The sequence below is a fragment of the Aythya marila genome (assembly GCF_965140915.1).
Source record: "Aythya marila genome assembly, chromosome: 5".
In the NCBI taxonomy this organism is placed as follows: domain Eukaryota; kingdom Metazoa; phylum Chordata; class Aves; order Anseriformes; family Anatidae; genus Aythya; species Aythya marila.
In genome coordinates, this window is record NC_139046.1 from 32,091,606 (window position 1) to 32,108,524 (window position 16,919).

Here is a 16,919-nt window from a genome sequence, read left to right on the forward strand (position 1 = left end):
GAAACTGATCACAAAGCTTCTGGTTTTTCTTAAACATTTTTTTTTTCCTTGATACTTGCTTGTTCCAGATAAAGATGATAAGCTTATTGGGAACATCCGTCTTCATCTTGCTGCCTACAGCAATACTCAGAGGTGGTATATACAGGACACTTGCTTTGTTTTGCAGACCTTTTGTAGTTTGGGCTCTAGAAAATGAAACTTCTGTGTCAGGCTTCACAGATTGAGACCTGCTTGTTTATCCTGCATGGCTCTCAGTTTGGCTATCTTCAAAAGCTCATCTGTCAGAAGAGGAGGAGGCTGACAGTGATGAGAAAGCAGACATTCACCAAATTGTTTAGGCAGTGCTTTCTAGCAGAATTTGCAGCGCTTTCTGGCATAATTCTGTTCAGTGTTTGTACTGGGCCTCAGCTTGAGGTCATGCGTTTTCTTCAGCAGGAATACTTCAGCTAGGCTCCTGTGTCAGAAAGGAGAGCACCCAGCGCTGCTCCAGGGTCAGGCAGGACCTGGTGGTTCGGCAGATTTCATGTTCTTGGAGAGGAGTCAGACATTCATCTGCACGCTCTCTTTGAATCCATTGGTTCAGGAGATCTTTTCCTCTGGTCAGCTGGGAGAGAGCCAAGTCATTGCCAGTCTTAAATGTGTCTTGGCAGTTCTTCCAGCGAACATCCACAGCTGATGTTGAGCTCTGCTTTCCAGCTTTCTGGGGCTTCCTCGGTTAAGAGACAACTGCCTGAGTCTCCTTGGGCTGACACCCTGGTTACTGAGGGGCTGACAGGAGATGTATCAATAAAACGGGTTATGTAAAAAAGCAAGCAGTCACGTCCTTGACATTTTTAATTTTTTTTTGGTCTTTTAGTGATGCTTTGTATCATACAGCAGGCATAGGACAGTTTGGTTTCTGCTTCAGAAGCTGCAATTTCTGCTTTTAATGTTACCTGCCTGAATCGCAGCCTGGCTTCTTTACCGAAAGAACCAAGCTCCGAAACAACCCAAGACGTGTGCTGGTGTGGGTGCTCGATGTGATTAAATGAAGGAACCAAAATGAAAGGACCAAACGTCCATCTAAGCCAGCATCTTGCCTTTATCAGCGGCCAGCAGCAGCAGCTGACTGAGCAGCGTAGGAAATGGGTGAAGCCTGTCAGCTGCTGAAATATTAACAGAGTAAGTTTCTGACAGACACTTGCTTGGCCGCTGCCTGAGATGGAAGCTGCGTTTGGGCTGCTGCCTGTGAATAGCAACTTCAGACTAATTGCAGGGGAACTTGGTGCCTTTTTGAACTCGGCTATATTGGTTGCTTCCAGCGCCCCACAGCAGCGAGCTCCTCGCAGTTTAACTCTATTTTCTGTGCGCAGGGTGGGTCGATGTGAGAAAACTAGTTTCGCTTGTTTTACACGAGCTCTCTAGTTGTCATTCCTCTCCATGCCCTTTGGAGCTCTCCCTTTCGGAGGTGGAGTGGCCAGAGCTACACGTAGCACGCATCACAGCAGAATGCTCCCTGCTTTTTGTTGTGTTTCTGACATCTTTCTCTGGCTTCTTGCTGCTGGGGCTGAACTGTTCGCTTGCAACAATCTCAGGATCTTTCTCCTCAGCAGTAATGCCTGGTTGAGGCTCCTCGTTGTGTATTTATAGCTAGGGTTATTTTTTCCTCTGTTACTTTGCTTTTGTCAGCGCGGGGACAATAAAATGCCAAAGCAGTCATTTGGTAGTATCAGATCCCATATAACTCTTTGAGGTTTGCTTTCATTCTAACTATCTGCAGTAACAGAAATAGTGGCATTGTCTATAACATCCCCTCCTGCCAGATCAGGCACAAATACATGCACAGGCTTAGCCCTGGTCCTTGTTAGGATAACTTCCCTGCTCTGACTGTTTAGCATTTTCTTTGTCTTTTAATATATTCCTAAGGAGGGGAAGGTGCTATCGAGGATTTTGCTGTAGGGAGGTGTGAGGTGCACAAATAGGTTCACCAGTCTCCTCTTGATGCAGTGTGATGTGTGAACCTTTCCCTGCTGCAGGTGTCTGTACTCCAGCGCCAGTTTTCTCTCGCTTTGAGGCTGGATGTCCGAGAGCTTTGTGCCATTAAGATTGCAACCTGCTGTATCCTCCAGTGAAGGCTTAAGAGAGCATTCTTCAGAGCTGGGATTTTTTTTTTTATTTTTATTTTTTTTTTGCATGATAGTTTAAATGTCACTGCTTCGTAAATTACATCACTTCTGGTGGGCAGTGGCATCCTTGCCTCTCGTTTACTTTTCCTCTTTGTGGAAATTATTGCCTCGTCTTTTTAACCAAGTCTGTCATGTTTTTGCTATGATCAGCCGTAAGTTTATTTTTTCTGAATAACCATCAGGAATCCACTGCTTATTTCTCCTTTTGTTGTGTAAGTAAACTTTCATAGTTCTTATCTGAAACTCTGCTCCTATAGCCAAAGCTTCTCTCTTGCCCAGCATTGCTCTTGGTTAGGGATGTTATCACCGGGTTTAAAGCAGCTTGGCTGGCAGGTGAAGGGCAGGTGCTAACTCTCATAGATTTAACCCTTGTTTAACTAGAACGCTTCAGTTTGATTTGGGGTGAGATTTTTGTATTAACTAGTCAAATTTTTATGAAAGTGGGAATAGAGACTTCTCAGAGAAGAAATACTGCTAGAAGGTAACTTTTTGATTTTTGTTTCTACGTGTGAATTCACCTTTCCCTTACTGCTGCCAGAATGGGCTGGGGACAAAAATAACTGTACTGACAGAGTAATACCTGTGTTCTTGCCGTATCTGAGGAGCAGGAAGAAGGGCTGCGACGGGCACTTCTGTCCAGAAGACTTCTTCTTGCCCTCCAGGCTAAACTAATGCTTCGTGCATGAACGTGCAGATGCGACCTCCAGACTGTAACACTTCACCTGCTGTGGGAGAATTGCATCCTGTGCACACACTGAGCAAAGCTGAAATAGTCGTACAGCCCTGTGCAAATGTTTAGGTATCTAGGTGGTTTAGCGTATTGTTGGGGGAACCGACCCCCTTTCAGCTGCCTTGCTAGCTGTGCGTTTGGTAATTTGAATGATAATTTTACGCTATTATAATCAGAAGCTCATAGCAGTTTGTGCTCTTGTGTGGGTGCAGACTTGCAATGCTTGGCAAGTTGTGGGAAAAAAAAAATTTGGTAGGTTAGTATTAGTCTGTTGTGGGATCTGAACAGTCTGTGGTGTGTGTGCTGTGTGACTGCAGCAGGAAGCTAACAACTGCAAAAGTTTAATTCATAAAAATTACTGTTATCTTGGCTACTTGTGTAAGGGCTTCAGTGCATGTTTTGAAAAAGTTGAACTGATGATTTTAGATGCTCGTGAATGGGAAGTCTGAATGACGTTTTTTGTTCCGTAGCATGTGTAATGTACGCAACTGAAGGTTGCTCGGCTTCTGTCTCTGCCTGGACAAATCGTTATTTGGTGTGATAGTGAACTTTATTCAGGCGTTTCTAGAAATGTCCAAAACCAGGAATGAATCCTTGCAGTGTTACAACCCAGGTATTACCACCTGTGTGTTTGGAAGATGAAGTGCTTTAAGTGTCTTGACAGAGGCTGTTCTAATGAACCAGTTCAGAAACCAGCCGCACATGCTACTGCTGATCCAGGGTCCTTTTGTCTGCTCACAAAAAAAATAAATAAATCCTAGGCTCTTTAAGGGGAGAAGGGAGGAAAAAAAAAAAAAAAAAAAAAAAAAAGGTGGTACTTAGCATTCTGCCTTCTTCAAGGCTGGAGCCCATAGTGCGTATGAAAGGATGATATACAAGCCACTTCCCCCACAGAACCAGCGCCAGGTATTATGTGCTTGTTAATGCAACTTGAGAAAATAGAAGGGGCTGAAATAATTGAAATTCTTAATGTTTCTCCAATAGATGATTTGAAAATACGCCATTTAGCACAGGTTAAAATGACAATAGGGACTATTACTCACCAGGAGCGACTTCCGAGACATTAATTGCCTCTTGTTTTAGAATTCTTAAAAATGCCATGTTTGTTTTGGGAACTTAAATACCTTCTGCTTGGTACGAGGATGTATGTTTCCTTGCAGCAGAAAGGGCTGAAAAGGGTGTGGAGAGTGGTGCCTTCCTGCTTCCCTTCCTTCTAGGGCAGGCGTTTCTTGGAGGACTGGGGACAGAAGTAAACCTTGCAGTGTAGTTCAGGGATTTGTGCACGCTGGGGTTGGGAAACAGCTGCTCACGTTTGGAGATCAGAAAATGTATCTCTAAGGGGGAAGAGAGAACAGGTTTCCCCAAGGCATGTACGTGAACTTGTTCTCAGTTTGCTGTCTGTTTTTGTGTTGCTTGTTGTCTAATTGTGAGCTCCTCAGCACTCTTAGAAATGTTTTGTCTACAGCATCCTCGCGAGGGGGAGTGGAGAGGCAGGTGACCCGTTCTCTGTAAAACACCAGTGATAGGACCCGTGGGAATGGTGTCAAGCTGAGGTAGGGGAGGTTTATGCTGGAAATCAGGAAGAGGTTCTTCACTGAGAGGGGGGTCAATCATTGGAACAGGCTCCCCAGGGACGTAGTCACTGCACCAAGCCTGTCTGAATTTAAGAAGCGATTGGACTGTGCACTTAGTCACATGCCCTAAACTTTTGGGCAGACCTGTGCAGTGCCAGGAGTTGGACTCGATGATCCTTATGGGTCCCTTCCAGCTCGGGATATTCTATGATTCTATGTTTTATGCATCAAGTATCAGGGTTTCCCTTGCAATGAGCTAGTAAATCACTGTTGTGTTCAATATGTAATTATTTGAAAAGTTGCGTGTACTCTGCAGTGTCTGGGAAATCTTTAATTTTTGCTATTTTCTTTTTTGTTCTTATTTTCCCTGTGGGCCGTTCTCTGGAAGGAACAAACTGTGTGGTTCTCAGTTTTTGCGTGTGCTTTTTGTGTGTTTTTGTTTGTTTTTGAGAAAAAAGTGCAGTGAAACCATTTTGTGTCTTAGTGTTCTTCAGGTACTGAATTGTTTTTTGATTGTTTTCTTTGAATGCAGTATACCCATGGCTGTCTGACCTCCAGAATGTTACCTGGTTTTGTTTGGCCTGATAGATGAATTTTGAGACTTTATTTATACCTCAGCTTATGCTGCTGTGCTTCCCCAGTAGTTTTGTGTGAGTCTCACGAGACTCTGTTGAATAAAGTACTTTGCCCAAAATGTTGTTCAGGGTAAAGCTATTAGGAAAATGTGTCTTTTTATCTCCGTGTTGTTCCATCTTTCCTGGATGAAAAAGTTCACACGATACAGAGACAAGACTTTCTCCCTCAATCTGAGTTTTGCAAAGCTAAAGATAGATTAGGAATCCTGTGAAAAGAAAAATGATGAAATAGAGAAAGTAAAAGGCCAAAGTAGTTGTCAGAATGGGATTAACCTGACGGAGAAACAGAGTTCTCTATAAGAGAACACTTGAGGTACTTGGGCCACCACTTAATTGCACTTTTCCTTTAATAGCTTTGTAGGAAAATAAACAGGAGAGTAAGGAATTGGTGCTGGAGGAGAGAGCAACGTCTGGATGTTGAACCAGCGCTGGGCCTCTGCTGCATATCTTCAGAGACAGTGGGGAAATCGGGATGTTCAGAGCCCAGCAGGAAGGAAGCTAGGAGAGGGGATTCCACCCCCCCTCAGAGGGATGCTACGAAAACAGTAATGCAGCCTGGCAGGCCAAGTCCTGTTGCATTCAGAGATCAAACAGCAGCCATCGATGCCTCGGAAGCTGCAGGATAGCTGCTGTAGTAAAGAGGAAAAAACAGGGCCAAACCTCACGCAGTAAATTGCCATTCCTTTTTTTTTTTTTTCCTACGTATTTCTGTTTTAATTTTTATTACAGATACCGTAGCTCAAGGAAGCAGAGCACAAAAAGCTGATGCTGGAACGATCCGGTAGGGAGCTGGGGAGAAGGGGTGGACTCGGGCTCATCTGCAGCAGCGCCGACCGCGGAGCCTACCTGATTTAGGCCTAGTGACAGTTGCGTTGGAGGCCTCGGGAAGGCAGGCAGCTCAGCGAGCATGTTTTCTCCCCGTGACGTGCTCGGGCGTGTGTACAGCCTGCATGCTAAACGCGAGTGGCTGGATGTGACTTTGCTCCTAACAGTTCTAAGAATGTAATAAAATCCCTTCTCACTCGCGCTTTTATTTTGGGATGGAGGGGGAGAGAAAGGAGCTTTCAGTATTCTGTTCAGGCCAGAGTTGGAAACGAGTGTGTTTTGCCTGCTTCTGTTTACTGTTGTCTTATTTAGACTTGTAAAACATGCTGTTCCTTGTTTTCTAAAAGTTGATGTCTTTTAAGTGCTCTATAATAATTTATCAGTACACAAACCCAGGGACTTATAATAACCTAAATGCTTTTTATTTTCCTTATTTAATCTGTACACAGAGCGTGCTGCATTTATTGTTGGAGTGTCTTAAGGTAGTCTTTTTTTTTAAGTGGATCTTTGTGATCTGGAATATCAAAACGGTAGCATATGAAATAATGGCTGGTGAAATAAAACAAGACCCTGAGTTAAAAAGCGTGTCAAATTCAAATGTAGAATGGGAATGTTTTTGGTAAATATTAGCAGGGTGTGCTTAGAACAGGTGGTGTATTTATTCAAGAGTAGAGAAAATAAAACTTTCTGATAACAGCAGGGAGTCCTAGCTGCCTTTTACAGGGTTCAGAGCACCCAACAGTATCAACAGAAGTCAGATTTGTAGCATGAACTGTGTGAAATTAGATTTGCAATGTTCTTTATTAAAAAATAAAAATCAGTTCTAGAAGGTGAGAGCATTACCTTTTTTATCTTGATCTGTCTTCAGATTTTTAGAACGAGGAACAAACAATTGCTTTTTTTGATACTTTTGTCATGTGAACATCTATCTGTTCGCTAACAAATCATTTTTATATTGTCTGCTGACAATTATTCAGAAGCCTGTGACATATTAGAGCTAGAGTGATCTGTAGCATAAAGGTAAGACTTTACGTGTAGCTTCTCATTTTGAGCTGTCTGGCTTCCTGTTAAAACAAAAGATCTGCAAAAGATAAAATGAGCTCTTGTATTCTTTTAAGTACTTTACAGTATCATTAAATATAGAACACGAGAATGTACATTAGCAGCTAAATTTCAAGTTTATGCAGCTGTACTATATATATATATGAAATGGTTTATTTTTAATGCATGTACTGACATGAAGAATTAAATGGAAGAGGTCAGCTTATTGCAAGAACTGTGCCAGACGGGAGGTCTGGACACGCACTTGTTCCAGTACATTGACATGAAAGTTGACCCACAGAAAAAAAAATTTACAGGTTGCATGTAAAGTATGTCTTTCTCCTTGACCTTTTACACAATCTTTTACTAGAAAATACAATAAACAACTAAAGAATTGTTATCTTCTGTGCTCTAATGATGCTAAGCACAAAATGAGGGCAATTCTTATTCTGTATGAGCTAACAAGCAGGCTGTGTGCGATCCAGATGCCTGGAGAGCTCAGGTGCCTCTCTTTCCCCAGTCCTTCCGTAGGTCATCCAGGCTCAAAGTGAGGAGGTGTCTGACTGGATCATCACAAACAAAACTTGCCAGCCAAACTTGTGACGAGGTGGGGAAAGTGAAAGATGACTCCTCGAGGACTGCTGGAGTCTAAAATAAAAGGAAAAGCAGCAAAGCGCAGTCTCTTACTCAGTATACGTGCTATGGGACTCGTGACTGCTGAAGGAAGGAGGGCGGTCTCATTGCTGTCCCTAGCCCAGTGCTGCTGCTTCAGCATGTGCTGCTGCTCCTCAGGTCATCTGTGACTTGTTTTGCTTCCTCCAGAGCATGATGCCCCCGGAGCAGAGCAAAACTGAAGGGACTAGGCCAGGTTAGCTGCATGTAGGGGTGGTGAGCTGCAGGATAGCTTCACCCGAAGTGGAGAAACTGAAGGAAGGCCTATACACTCTAAGCAGAACTGGGATTTACTTAGACTAACAGTACATCAAGAGGTTTAATCGTCGTGCATGCTTGAAGAATCAGTCGGCAGGCTGCAGGGGCACGCTGAGAGGAGCTTTACTGAAAGTGCAGTATCTGATTCTGAAACAGTTCTATAAATATGGAAGTATAAGAGATAATCTGTTGCTGTGAGGTGCCCTGCTGTATAATCACTAATCACAATGCATCTGAATTTTGAATGTCTGCTTCTTATTACTTGTGTACCTAGCTTATGTCTGATGTTTGTGGGAAGGTAACATCAGCAGAAGCTCGTGTAGCTAATCTCCATAAATCTGCCGCTGAAAACCTTCCCGTTGCTCCTTATGATTCTTACCCTGTGATGCTTTAAACTAAAAATCCTTGTGATAGCAGGGCTTGTCTCTTTTTCCTTCGCTGTAAATGCATGTTAAACTTCTTTGTTCGATGCACTTTCCCATTGCAGTTTGCTGTTTCTTAATTTTGAAATGCCGCCTGTAATTGTGTCTGTTTCCTGTCTGTTGCGTGCAAGTTGCTGTTTGGCAAAATATGTTTAATATACATTTATTCCCTCAACAGATATCCCCTTTAAGTAGTTTCACTGTACTTTGTAACCATGGAAATGGTGTACAGATAATATTTATAAGGTAGAAGGAAAACAGGGTGTCTAATGGGACCCCTGCTGTTCTGAAATCTCTTCAGGAGGGGAAAGAAAAAAAAGCCCAGACTCTTGGGATTCCATATAAATGTAGTAACTATTCTCTAAAGCAGAAGGATTTTTCTATAAAATGTGTATTCACTTTAATTCCAACATTCACGTTGGATAGTCCTTTAAAACTTCATTTTCTTTCACCTCAGTTCCCTAAGTTGTGTAATCCCCAAACTTCACTCCTCATCATAATGCTAGATTTAAGAAAACTTTAGTTGATTTGCAGTCACACAGGGCTAACACTGAAACTGAAAGTTTGTTTTTGCCTGCCAGTACTGTTCTTCAGTGCTTGTTTTGGACAGGCACTTTCACTGTTTCTTCTCCCAAGGCTGGACGGCTGAGCAGGACTTTTCCCTCCCTCATCTGCTGAGGGTGTGTGTGATGGGTGAAGGGGGTAGTCTGGGGAGAGGATTATTTTGCTTTTTTTTTTTTTTTTTTATTCTTCGTATTTATTATTCTGCTTTCAACTTTTTTTCACTTGTTTGGCATTTCCCCCTGCTGGCAGATTGAGTTAATAGCACTTTTCTCTGCTGTGGAAATGGAAGGCCGTAGCTGTCCTTGAATGCCACTGTTTTGTGGTTGAGACATTGGATGTTTTTCTGACGTTTTGCTTTTTTTTTTTTTTTATTATTATTATTTTTTTTTTTTCCCTCTGAGCATCTGACAAATTCAAAGACTAGTTTGTACAGGCAGCGGGTCTGCACATGCACAAAGCTGTCCCCTCAGACGTGCTACAAGCACTCGCAGCAGCAGTCGAGGATGCCTCCAGCTTTGCATTTCCTGTCCGCAGTCCTGCAGCACTACCTGGATCATCTCCTTCTGTGCTCTGGACCTCTTCCCGAAACTCGTAAGACACTTCTGCCTCACTAATGTGTCATTCCCACAAGCCAGCTCTCTCTAAGATGAAGTGGGTTGCTAGAAAAGGAAAAAGTTGGGCACTCAGTCTGAAATTTTTCCTCATACTTAAATGAATAAAACATGAAGTTGGAGATCCCTCCACTCTTAATGGAATTGGAAAAAATAAAATAATACTTTAAATACTGGAGTAGAGTTTTTTTCTTAATTTTTTTTTCTTTGTGCCTTTTGTTTTTAAAGCAATCACTAGGATTTCATATTTTTTAACCTGTTTCAAACAGTGTTCTTTCTAGAAAATAGTGTTCTCTTTGCCTTGCAACTCCTTCTCCCACATCTCTTTTTCCCAAAATAGTCCTCTGTTGCTGAAGTATAAAAGGAAGGCAGAAACTTCCCAACCACGGGAATCCGAAATTTACAACATGCCGTAAGAACAGTAGATGTTAATGAAATGACTTTTCTAGGCATGTAATTTAAAAACAAAACAAAACCCAGGCAAACAAAGACTCTGAACAACTTCCCTTTTGAATTGTTTTTGCATGTTGAAACAAAACAATGGGCTTGTACAGCTAGGACAACTCCATGTGTTTTCTGTTTGCCTTCTATCTTTTTCCCCTGCAGGTGTATGTATACTTTATAGCTATTTTGAAAATAAATAAATATAAAAACAGTTCTAAGACTGCAGAAAAGTCAGTTAACTTGTTTTAAGTGTAAAACACTTTTTTAGCACCATGTAAATCTTTTAATTTTTGGAAAAAAAAAATAATAATCCTAATCTACCAGCTTCAACTATGAAAACTTTGCTGTTGCACTGCTAATAAAGCATAAACTTAGTCTTCGTTAGGACCAGGGTTTCCTTGTGGTGTATGTAGGAATTAAAACAGCACAATAAAATTTACCAATGTACAATTTCAGGTCATCCCACCTTTCACGTGAGCAGGAATTTAGCCCTGCTGCACAGGAGGTGGCTTTGTGTTTATCTACAACTGGTGAATGGTAATTCACTGAGCAGAGTGAGGCTTGGTGTTCTTGTTAGTATTTCTCTGTCTGCAGTACAATAGCTTTTGAATACAACAATGCTGTAAAACATCCCCCTGTGGGGTTCTGGGCACAAAACCCAGAATTGTAGTGGTGATAATTTTATGGATGTTAGAAAGGGTTATATGGGAAATACGGGGAGTTCTTGGTACCTAGTAAGAAGGAACTGTCAAGCTTACCAACAGTCACAGGTCAGGCAGACTTCCTATAATTTTCTAGTTTACTTTCTTGTTAATAAAAGTTACCATGAATGTCTTGTTTATTATATAGAAGGGAATTAAAAATATATTTATAATTAAAATATTTTTATTATTTTAAATGGTGGCCTTTTCCTCTAACAGCGACAAAGGTAGATGTGTGAGAAAGTGGGAGGATGAGTGTTTTGTTTTTAAAGGTGGATTAAATGCTTAATCCTTGGTGAATGAAAATGTGTTAACTTTTTTCCCTTTCAAGTGTAAGTGGCTTTAGCATATGCTTCTCTGATTTGAGAAACGTACAGTGAGCATTTGAAGAAGAGCAGCGTGTATTTGTGTAGGTAAAATGTGCAAAGCCACGTGTCTTATAAATCTGCTCAGGTAAGAGAGACAGGCCTGATGTTTTTAAAAACATCCATGAGCTGATTTTCCACCAGGCCAAATGTGCCTGGTTCATTTTCCTACAGTGGGTGGCTTTGTTGCCCACCCAGCCCCTGGCTGCTGGGAAAGGCTGAATTCACAGGGTTACTAACGCCTCGCAGAGCTGTACTCAGAGTACAGCAGGACTCGGAGGGTAATCTTCATCTGTTTGTGTGTGTTTGGCTGCCACGCTGAGTTTTGGTTGGTGTTTTTAAAATAGGGTTGTGAAGTGGTTTTTGTCTTTACAATGGGATGGCCTTCTTAGCTGTAGTGAGTCTTCCAGCTCTCTGTCTGTATGGTAAATACAGTCCTCGTTCTGTAAAGACAGGTGATGGTGTCACATGCTTCCACTTCAAGTAAGTGTGATAGTTTCCTAAACTGTTTTAGAGAAGGTGAATCAGTCAGACCCTGAATGAAACAGGCTTTTGGTGTCTTAAGCTCCAATTTGTGTCTGTTCCGTGGCTAACGTTAGGGGCAGAGAGAGCTCTGAGGTAGCGCTGGAGCTTGTAGTTTGAACACGGTGGGTTAATGTCTGTATACATCAGTAGAAAACCAAAACCCCATGACTGCTGTGGTGGGAGCTATCCACCAGAAGAACTGTGGGGAGGTGAGCAGGGATCTGGGGGAGCTGGGCAGGCGAGCAGGCCTGAGGCCTGGCCGGGACCCTCAGCGTGCTCCCAGTGATCCCAGTCCCTTGCTGGGCGCCTGGGCCGGGGCTGACAGGAGCCCTCACGGCCCTGGTGGGACAGCTCGTGCTACTGGGCAGCAGGCCTCTTGTTCACCACCAGTGGTGCTAACGTGTCCCCTACAGCATGAGTTTTGGGGAAACGTATTCCAGAAGAGCCCTTTCTGGGCGCTGCTTGGCCTGGCTTTTCTGGAGGCTGCGGAAATCCTGTTAACAAGTACGGCTTCTCTTTGTGACTTGCAAATCACGGTAAAGAAACTTTTATGATTTCTTTTCAAACTTTTTTGATTTTCTCTTCTTCAACCTTAATATTGTAAAGCTGTGCTCTAAATTGTGTGAGAATAGCAAACTTAAAACCTCCTCTGTGCAATAATTAGTCCTTTTTGTCTGAGTTCGTCCTGTGCAGCGAACAAATCAGAGGCCCTATTGAGAAAGGAAAAAAAATAATTTAAATATTATAGTGTGATATGTGTGTATAAAGTTCCTGATTAAAGTTGCATGGTGTAACAGTAACCTGTGCTAGCTCTCAGAGTTAGGAAAAATACTAGCCAGAAATGGCTAAACATGACTGGTTTTCTCGCGTTTTTTTTTCCCAAATGAGTCTCTGCTTACGATAACATAAATTTTATTGTATAACTTTAAGGTCACAGTAAGAATCTGACTGATGTACCCAAACATTTTAACGTACAGACACTTAGCGTTTTTGTAGTCTTAAATAGTCTTAAATTGTTAGATACTATACACTAAGATGCGCAACCACTACGTGTAGTTCTTCTGATGTCCTCAGGGGCTATCAAGCCTTAGGCATAAGAGTTTTGTGTTTTAACTTTTCTCCTTATTTACAGACTACAGTTTAAAGTTGATCTGCAGAATATGATTGTTTTGGTAGCAGTGGAGTATTTTTTCCCTTAAATATGCTGTCTAGAAATATTGTAAAGGTTAAGGTCCTCTGTTTTATTTTTAATTACTTCAAGTGTGTTTATGTATATGTATACAGTTTGTTTGGATACAAGTGAGGCATTTTCTGGTAATCATACCAAGAGCGTTAAAAAACAACAAAACAAAACAAAACAAAAACATATTGCATAGGAAAAGGAGCTGAAAAACTAATACATCCCTTAATGTTAGACTACAGATTTGTAAAATAATTCAAGTTGCAAAGGACCTTTGAAGTCATCTGGCTCTGCCCTGTTGCACAGAGCAGGGCCAGCCTCAGATCAGGTTGCTGAGGGCCACGTGCAATCAAGCTTTGAGAATCCAGTTGATGTGTTTAAAAATGTGACTTGTTACTTTTTATTAAGACATTCAAACCAGTTAGATGCAATTTAATTAAAGTAACAGTTTAATAAAAAAAGGTTAATATGAGTGATTGTGAGCTGTTTAATTTTAACTCCCTGGTGTATTTTAATTTTAACTCTCTGGTGTGATATTTTTTAGTGAGAGTAAGAGGTGATGTGAGTTTGTGTATCTTCTCTTGCTGTGAACAAGAGATGTGATTTCATCTGTAGAAGCAGATTTTATCTGGTGCTTCTTCCATTAATACTATTTTGGATTGCCTTCCAGTAGTCATGAATACAGAGAGTTGTTGAGAACCAAGCTGCAGATTTAGTTGGTTGTAAACTGTTCTCTGGCAAGTTTTCAATTTGGGATTTTGAATTGTCATGCTCCACTAATTCATTATGGCTTTATGAAGTACAGTTAAATTCTGTTCTTCAAATAAGCTGTCCGTGAAAGGAAGTGGACTGACAGTTCCTTCGTTTCTCAGCAGAGACTGCTAGTAAGAATGTTTGTGCAAGCAGCACCTGACACCTCTGATATTGCTACTTAATCTGTGTCTGGTTTGGAAATAGGAGGGGCATCCTGACTTCAGGTTCTCTATTGCATCATCAAAGTCATTTAGCCAAAGAAACAGTGCTTGAATCTGTTCATGTAATGGCTGTCAGCAATACTGAGTTCAGGCCTTCCTGTCTCTACGCACTGATGGTGCAGGTCATCAAAAAGGTACCTGAATCAGGAGGTGACTATATCCTATCAATACAGCACGCTTCTTAATTAGCAGGCTCCACTGACAGTCTCTCTGCTGCCCTTTACAGGACTATTACGGTGGCCTGAGCAGCAAGCATCTGCCTTTCCCCTTCCGTGAGGACCATAGCTGCAGATGTTTTGGACATCTCTTGTTTAAGAGAACTGCTGTATCCGTACATTCCTTCTGATCCTTTTCATAATTCTGTGGTACAAAGAAACACAAAGCAAAACATCAATCAGAATCATCTAGGCTAACTAGTCCTCTGTGTAGAAAGTGGTAGGGACTTAACCACTTGACAGGTTGTTGTAAGGGCTAATGTGTAGAATACTATAAAAATATTTAGAGCAATGGCAAATCTAACTCCAAGATGCATGGAGTTACCAGACTGGGATGTTTGTTCTTCGTTTCTCTGTCTCAATCCCCTATTTAAGAAAACATGCTTGTATTAGGCGTAAGTTTTTCTACATCTCTCATTAGTGCGCTGCTTATGAGGAAACCAACTCTTTATTTGATGTAGAGCTTGAATATTGAATTAAAAAAAAAAAAAAAGACATGCAAACTGAAAACTCAGAATGAGAAGAAATTACTCAGATGTTTTATTCTTTAAGCTTATCCTCTCTGCTAAATGAGGCAGAGATGCCAGGAAAAATACTATACTTGCATGAGGGCAGAACTGAAGTGTTTTGTATTGTTGAAGGTTTGACTTTCAAACATTGACCTGCTTTCAGCACTTAAGAAGAAAACCTGTAGTAAGTCATATACAGAAGAGGATGCAGATGTATTTCCATTCCCGGTCTAGGTCCTCTTTAAGTGACTTCTCCAAGGCAACACAGCAAATCGCTCGGAGGGTCACGATTAGACTCCTGGTGTGCCCAACTCTGTCCTCGGGAGCCCCTGGGTTCCCAGCCTGGGGTTGCAGCTCTTTGGAGCTGTTCTTGGTGTCAGCTGAGGGAGAGGGATCCAGCCCAGAGGAAGGCAGGGCCCCTCTGTTGATAGGGGAGGAAAATAAAAGGAAGGAAGGAACAGTTAATCATGCTGTTATTTCCAAGTGGCTGTATTCTCTTCACATTGTATGTACTCATGCTTCAAGCAAATAGGTGTCTCTTTTTTTTTTTTTTTTTAAATAATCATTCTAGGACTGTATTTGCAGATGTGTAGTGCGACTCTTTTGTTTAGCTTTCCAGAGTCGGTCACCTACAGCAGGGAGATTTTTTTAATAGCAGGGAGATGCAGTTGTTGCAGTTGCTTGTTGAAGAGGCAAAGTTAGTGCTTCTGTAATTAGAGAGCTTCCTCTATAGATTTTTTGGGACCAATAAAATCACGGATAAATGGTAGGAGGTGGCGGTGACAAGTGAAGTTTTCAGTTGGAGAGGAAGCAACTGGGGTTTGAGAATCAAGGCTGTCTCCTCAGGAACTATCAATAGTGAGGGTGTTGCAAGTTCTGGAGCGTCCAGAACAAAGGCACTGAATTTGATTGCAGTTTCCAAACAAGCCATCCTCCCCTGCCCATATTCTACCACAATGGATGTTGTTTATACTGATCTGAAACTGCTCTAAAACGAAGGCTGCAGGAGATAAGTTGTTAAATCTTGTTTGTCAAAATGCACAATGAACTTCGAGACTGGGAGAGGACAATCCCAGTCACAGCCAGCTGTAGGTCTCCCATTTTCTGTTCTCATCTTGGTGCTCATCGCAACGGTGCTGCTGCTAGTTGGTGCGTGCCTGCTCCTCCACTGGTGCCGGCCTCTGCAGAGTGAGAGATCACAGAATCACACATCAGTCTAAGTTGGAAGAGACCTCAAAGATCACCCAGTTCCAGGGTCACCTCCCAGCAGACCAGGCTGCCCAGTGCCCCATCCAGCCCGGCCTTGAACGCTTCCACTAGGGCTCCAACTATTTATGAGCCGGGGGCTTGAACTTCAGCTCTGCGGTGACTTCTGTGTGGATAGAAACATTTCTGCAAAGATCTTGTTGGCTGTGGATCCCAGCTTAAAATAGACCGATATTCTAGTATTTTACTAGAAAATTGGAGTGTTTTGGAGGTTTTTTTAGCGTCAGGCAAAGTAATTGAACAAATGAGGTATCATTTGTATTTTAGCTATCTTTTGAGGACTCTGACTCACAAGTTTTTATGATTCATATGCGGATGACTTAAGAAGTCCCACCTTTCTGTGCTGCTCGCTGTTTTTCCCCCCATGACACGGGCGGCGTGCCTTCTCAGCCTACGTGGTTCATGACCTAGCATATTAGCCTAAACTGCCATTGATATCGGTTTACGTTAATGCTCGGGGATTTGAGCTGTGCTGACACGCCACCTGCTTCACCACCTCTGTCGTGCTGCTCTAACCTCTGGCAGAGGAGGTGCCAAAACGTCCGGGGTGGGCAACCTCGTCGTACCGAGTTGTGACATCTGACAGGCTTGTGACTTGGGTCTTAATAAAGTGATGGAGAAGGGATTTCCCCCAGGGGAGGGGGACACAGGCCTTGGCAGAGCTGGGATGGCATTATTCTCTAGTGACTCTAATAATTTGTATTTTAATCCATACTAGAATTGTAGGTCTCCTCGTCTTTCCCTTCCCATGTCAAACATTTTCTTTCGAAGTGGTATTTCTTGGCTAGCTTCTACACCAGTAAAAACAAACAAGACCCAAATCTTCCCAAATTTTTGAATTTTCTTTATCTGTTTCAAATTGTAGTTAAGCTGTTTGTTACAATTTTCTATTTTTTTTTCTCTTTTGCAGGAGGGGGTAGAGAGCTGAAGGGAATAACTTCCTCAAAACTGGTAAGTGCTCCTTCCCTGAGCTGGGATGGCTTACCTAAGAATAGATGACACAGAGCTGGCATGCATTCCTGGAAAAATTTGATGTTTACTGAAACTGAAATCCTATCTGTTCTTATATTCAGAAATTAAATCTTAAAAAGTAAATGTTACAGATGGAAGCCCCAGTCCTATAAATAAATTCACTGTAGGGTTGAGATTTGGGCCTGAGAGTCTGTAAGTACAGTAGATATTTAACATCATCTTTCAGAAATAATAATGTTATTTTTTTTTTCCTGTACAACGTGAAAAATTT

The 16,919-nt window shown here is 42.0% G+C and overlaps 1 protein-coding gene across 6 annotated transcripts in view; it reads left to right on the forward strand.

Moving 5' to 3' along the window:
- Positions 1-16,919, forward strand: part of PHF21A (PHD finger protein 21A) — a 139,334-nt gene that overhangs the window by 15,445 nt on the left and 106,970 nt on the right. For all 6 annotated transcript variants that reach the window (XM_082761952.1, XM_082761954.1, XM_082761947.1 and 3 more), the window contains exon 2: positions 16,587-16,627. The gene's annotated coding sequence lies outside the window, so the exon portion shown is untranslated. The remainder of the gene's footprint in view (positions 1-16,586; positions 16,628-16,919) is intronic.